Source organism: Leguminivora glycinivorella, unplaced genomic scaffold, assembly GCF_023078275.1.
Source record: "Leguminivora glycinivorella isolate SPB_JAAS2020 unplaced genomic scaffold, LegGlyc_1.1 Scaffold3, whole genome shotgun sequence".
NCBI classification, from domain to species: domain Eukaryota; kingdom Metazoa; phylum Arthropoda; class Insecta; order Lepidoptera; family Tortricidae; genus Leguminivora; species Leguminivora glycinivorella.
The window spans coordinates 2,018,581-2,024,845 of record NW_025952828.1 but is presented as its reverse complement, the minus strand read 5'-3'; the positions used below and the strand labels follow the sequence as shown (position 1 = coordinate 2,024,845).

General features: G+C 32.8%; 1 long non-coding RNA gene across 1 annotated transcript; it reads right to left on the bottom strand.

Annotated features, from left to right (window-relative positions):
• Positions 1–2,774: 2,774 nt before the first annotated feature.
• On the bottom strand, positions 2,775–4,865 carry LOC125242043. Its single transcript, XR_007178816.1, has 4 exons — positions 4,722–4,865; positions 4,414–4,533; positions 3,710–3,851; positions 2,775–2,982 (listed from the first exon to the last, which is right to left on the bottom strand). It is a non-coding gene; the product is annotated as an uncharacterized LOC125242043 (long non-coding RNA).
• Positions 4,866–6,265: the final 1,400 nt, after the last annotated feature.

The following is a 6,265-nucleotide window of genomic DNA, read 5'->3' as shown; positions in this document are numbered from 1 at the left end:
GTACTATCTTTATTTCTAATATTTCAAGTCGAAACTGTAGAAGTTTACAAAATATTTGATTAGTAATATGTGTATTTTACTGTGCATGAATAGCATTGGCATTGATAAGACACGCTTCTAGCTCAATAAATTATAGTTTTCCGCAATTGAAATAATAACAAAATAAACGGAAAATGTATGACTTACACAAAAAATAAGTTTGGTTTGTATTGCATAAACAATTAATTTGAATTTGTTCAGCTCACCTACTGCGCACCATCATATAAATGGATGTCCACCGTCGTTGCCTTTTTCAGATTTTATTTCACTAATCGTATATTCATAATAAATATAATCTATCACGTATCGAATTTACTTATATACTTAATTGATCAGTAAAATAAAATCTGTAAAATGATGAAAAAATTAAGGCAACGGCGGTGGACATCCGTTTATATGACGATTGACCGTGCGCAGTGGGTATGGTGGACAAATTAACATTAATTGTTTAGGCAAAACTAACAAAACTCATTTTTTGTAAAGGCCATACATTTTGCGGTTCATTTCGTTATTATATCAATTGCAGAAAAATATAATTTATTGAGCTAGAAGCATGTTTCACTCGTATCAGTGCGAATGCTATTCATATACAGTAAAAATACACATATTGTCAAATATTTTGTTAACTTCTACAATTACGACTAAAATTATTAAAAAGTAACGATAGTACGCATAATATGCTTTCAAATGATACCTCTCACAAATTGATCGCTAAAATAGGATCTGAGAAATACGTAAAATTAGGCAACGGTTAGCACTTATTTACGTCACGGGGGTGCAGTGAAACCTGCTAAACCAAATTCGTAATTACTTGGTTGTATAATATCATACATCAATAAAACTTATATTTTTAGAAAGCATATGAAATGTCCTGTAAATCTTATCATAACATTATTTGCGGTAAAGTTATTGTTTATTGGTCATGCACCAAGATACAATCTTAAAAATTATGAACACGGCAACGAATTTTCGCAACGATTTTTTGACCATTTGGTCATCCATGTATATGACGGTGCGCAGTGAGTATGATGGATAAATTAACATTAATTGTTTATGCAATACTGACAAAACTTATTATTTGAAAAGGTCATACATTTCGCCGTTTATTTTGTTATTATATCAATTGCGGAAAAAATATAATTCATTGAGCTAGAAGCATGTTTTACTCACATCGGTTCCAATGCATATTTTCAAATATTTTGTTAGCTACTACAGTTACAACTAAAATTATTGAGAACTAATGATAGTACGCATAATATGCTTTCAAAAGATTCCTGTTAAATAAAATAGGATCTGAAAAATATAGAAAATTTGGCGGCGGTCAGCATCCATACGTGGCCGGGCGCTGTGGCCCCTACTTAACCATATTTGTAATTACTTGGTTATATAATATCATACACCAATAAAACTTATGTTATTAGAAAGCGCACGAAATTCCGCGTAAATCTTATACTAACATCAATTCCGGAAAAGTTGTTGTTTATTGATTAAGAAGCATTTTTTACCAGTAGGTACTTGTGCGACTCATGGTCTATAAAACACATATTTTCAAATATTTTCTAAACAGCTACCTTTATGATTATAGTTATTTATAAAAAAATATAGTAGGTTTAATTAGCTTTGAAACGATACCTCTCGCATATGGATCCGTAAAATAGGACCTCAAAAATATTGAATACTTTACTACGGTCAGCGCCCATTTCTGCGACCGGGCAGAGTGACTCCTGCTAAACCAAATTCGTAATTACATGGTTATATATTATCATATACCAATGAAACTTATATTTTTAAAAAGAGCATGAATAGACGCGAAAATTTTATAATAACATCAATTGCGGTAAAGTTATTGTTTATTGAGTTAGACGCATTTTTTCTAGTACTTGTGCAACTCATGCGCGATAAAAAAACACATATTTTCAAATATTTCGTAAACGGTTACTGTTATGAGTACAGTTATTTGAAAACAATTAAAGTAGGTTTAATAAGCTTTCAAACGACACCTTGCACGAACAGATTGGTGCCATAGGAGTCGAGATGTGAATAAATATCTATGATGGTCGGCCGCCATCTTTCTCCCCCCTTTTCTCAACCCGTCCCCCCCTCCTTAAACTAAAACAGGTCAATTCGTAATCTGGAGATAACGAGGAACACATCCATACCTGTTTTAGGTATTTAGAAGAGATGTCGACGACTTTTTGTAAAAGAGGTCGTTTGGTCCCTGACTAAGACGATCACAAGGCCAAATCTACGGGGTATTTTTAAAGGATGGTTAGTTGTAAGAATGTTTAGTCAAGTAAGTAAGTAAATAAGCGAGTGGGTGCGGAAGTTCGGTACAATTTTGGATAGGCCATAACCAGGATGTGAGGTATTACCATAGGGTTTTCTTTTAATTACATAACATTGAGATATATTTCATATATATTACAATACTAAACAGTAGCTTTTTTAGTTATAATTGTGAGTGTGTTTGGTGGGGCGTCTCGCGTTGTCGTTGGGTGGGACGCTTTTCTGAGGACACTCACATTTTGTTGATCGTGAAGCGGAGTGCGAGCGACTTTGACTATTGGACTCAAATTCTTTATTAAATACTTGTCAGATAGTCAATCACAAAATATTGACATGCCTTGAAGTGCAAACTCTGACAAATATCATCTAATGCATGCAGTTGAGGGTTGATTAAAAAGCAAACAGTTGTATATCTTTAATTAAAAATAAACATAATTATATATGAAATCCACATTATTATTTTATAACTTAAATTTTAATCGTATTCAGTATTCTAGTCTTAATAATGTAAGGTAGTGCTTTAGTCATATTGCTATTCGAAGTACATCTGTTGTCTGTCTTTTGCTGGCATAGTCCTCTTCATCAGTCATCAAAAGTTAGTCGGCCATTGTAAAACTCAGGAACCATTTTTTTATTCTACTAACTGCTTCTAGTCATCTGAAAATAGAGATAAATATGCATTAGTTGGTTGTAGGTACCTTTTACATTTCAAATTAAGTGGGTTTTATCTAAGTAGGCATAGATATAAGTAGGTATAGGCACAGAATATTTACAATAGTACAACTATAGGTTAGCAATATCTGTAGGATGCCATATACCTAAAAATCAGTCATGTACACACATGAGTTCCTTAATTTAAATAGCAGGGGGTGAGGCATTTCAAAACATTAGTACAATTTGCCAAAGTAGGAAATGGTTACAAGTAGATCAGCGGTAAACAAGATATGTCTAGTGGTCTAAAGACATGGGGGTGAAAGTCTACCCTATTGACAGCTGTAATGTCCTAGTGGCATTATATTTCATATTTAAATACTTAATGTCATATTTATCATACCAAGGAAACAGTTGAATGGGGGTGAACATTTCCATAATCATTCGACAGATTATTGGAAATTTAGTGAGGAAGTGACAATATTCCATAATTTCAACTTGTCCTGTTCCAGTTATTAAGTAGTATTCACAATAATACTTCATTTCTACCTTTGCCCAAGCAAGAAAGATAGGATGTGTACATACACACATGTACAGTAAGCCATACTGTGACTTAGGGCTTTTTCATACAACTTTTGTGTAATTTTTCCAACAATAGGCTATACATGTACTTATCTACGGCTAGAATAAGCTAAAGTAAGAGTAGTTTTAGTCTAAGGAAGTATTTAAGTACCTAATATTAAGCTTAGCAACACATTTGCAATTTTCCTTGTATCGGGGTAGACAACGGTAGACAGTTGTCATGATGATCATATGGGCCAGTAATATGGCAGCATTCTTCACATTCTAGAAGTGGAAGGGGTTCATCTTGTAGTCTGTAAGGCAAAACAGAGTAGGATATTAGATTATAGAAAGAATAGGCTAGATAGTTATAGATTTTTAAGAATTTCAATTTTTTAGTATGCAGTTTCCAAGGAACAATTGATGGTCAGTCAATGTGACATATTGACTTGGGTTTTGAGTATCCACTCAAAGGAATATCTTAGCACCATTTTCAACACAATTTCAACTATACATTTATGGGAATATACACAGGAAGTATTAGATTTCTTGGAGTACAAGTAAGTTGTATGTACCAAACTTCTCACCGAGTCTGTCTGAGTAACCTTGACTTCTAAAGTATACCTGTGTGTTTAATTAGGTCATAAATAAGTTATCTAGATTTAGTTTAACTAGTTTAGAGTAGAATAGTGTTAGCTGACAGGATTAGAATACTATATTTAATGCTGAAAATATTACTTTTAGGAAGAGATCTGTTTGTCTTGAACGGCAAACATGAGTAAAACTTATATAGATATACACAGTTAAAATAAGGATTTGTGATATATTAAGGTCAGGTCTAGGCATAAGTTTAGTAGTATAAAAATAGGTACTTACTTTGAAAGTTAGTCATCACTCATCGCCATCAGGAATATCTTTATCATATTGTAATACTGACAGTTTCATTACATAATCCCATCAAGTACCAAGGGAACATTTCAGTGGGTAGTAAACTTGCTGAAAAACAAACAAACTTGTAAATATCATTCATTGAAACAGAGCAAAGTAGGTTCACTTAGTATCCATTATTTTAGAAGCATAAAGAGTAAGTTTAAGTAACAGGTTTTATAGATAATCGGTCTTAGGGGAAAGTAGTGTAGATAATAGTCTGTTACTATACGTTTCAAGTAGGTCTGGGATCTTACCTTCCTTGCAAAGTTGCTTTTCGAGTAGGCAACTTAATTCACTTTGTCAGTGGAGGCATACCTCTTTAAGACATCCTTTGTATGGCTGTATGTTCATTAGATCGTGAGTATGAGCACTAGATTTTCTATTATCGTGATGAGAAACACAGTAAGACACAGTAAGGTTTCATTGCATTCATATCCTCCAACGCGGTCGTTCATATTGTTTATAAATAGAGTTATGTCAATTTCATAACCTCAATTTCGAAATTCACAATTTGCATTACAGTTCATAGTTTCAGTTTGATAAAACAGAATCACTTTGTCGTCAGCATCATTTGAGAGCAACGTGTGTGCAATGATTTCTTTGCATTTTCTTATTTCGTCTACTCTTGCATTTTCTTGCAAAAATGACAATATGGCGTATACGATGTATGAATGGACGGATGATCGGCGTAGACGCTGCTTTTGTTTGTCATTTGTTTAAGCAGATTTAAAAATGACGCGGTTATTTAAGTAATTCTAATTGAAGATCACGCGATTAATGACGAGTTTAAAGAAGAACAAAAGCAATGTCGTGCCAAGAAAATATTATTAAGACACATTTAAGTCAACGGAAGTTAGTACCGATCTGATATTGCCATAAGTCAAATTATGTCCCATTAATCGGGCGAAAAATGAAATATTTATTCATTGTAGAAATTAGAAATCATATTTTGTCATAATCTTATTAAAATCGACATACCGTAACGAGAAGTACCTAATTTCGAGAAGTATTTGCTTATTTTACCTTTTTCGATTGGAAACTTTAACTTCCGCAATCGAAACTACTTTTTAACTACGGATGTCTGACATAGATGGCGCGCAACAATGACTCTCTTCTTCGACTTTTTTTTGATCGTAAAATATAGATGTCGTTAGTAGTCACGAAAAATGTCGATAAGTTCGTGTAGTTTGACGTTTTCAAAACAATCAAAAGCCGGCTAATTTGAGGTTAGTTTGGATAAATTACGGTTTTGTGAAAGAAAGTAATGTAATTTAGTTCAAATTCAGTGAATATGTGTTTATTTTATCTGTACAAGTGGTTGGTAGCGTTATTTCACCGTCGCGAGGGACAAAAGTGAGTGACGACGTATTGTTTAAAACCAAAACTTGTGTTTGACGATTGTTCTAAATAAAAATGCAGATTGTGTGAAAAGGAAGTGTTTAAAATAATTATTATTTAGAATCAGTGAAGTGTAATGGTGAATGGTGGTGTTCAGTGTTTAAAATTCTGAAATTCTGCAAGAAAAGTGAACAAAGCAGGTGAGTACAAATACAAACAAATATTACCTAGTATTTAGTCGAAACAGTGATTGATTTGGTATGGTTTTTAGAAACTGATTGTATATGACATTTTATTACATATTATTCCTTCTTATTACATACAATTTATGGAAATAGTGCGCTGAAATCACTTCAAATTTCAACAATATTGATTATTTTAGATTTCGAATGTGTTTTGTATCTTAGAAAAGTTTAAATCGTGATATGAGTATTCATTACATATTATTTCATGTTCGTGA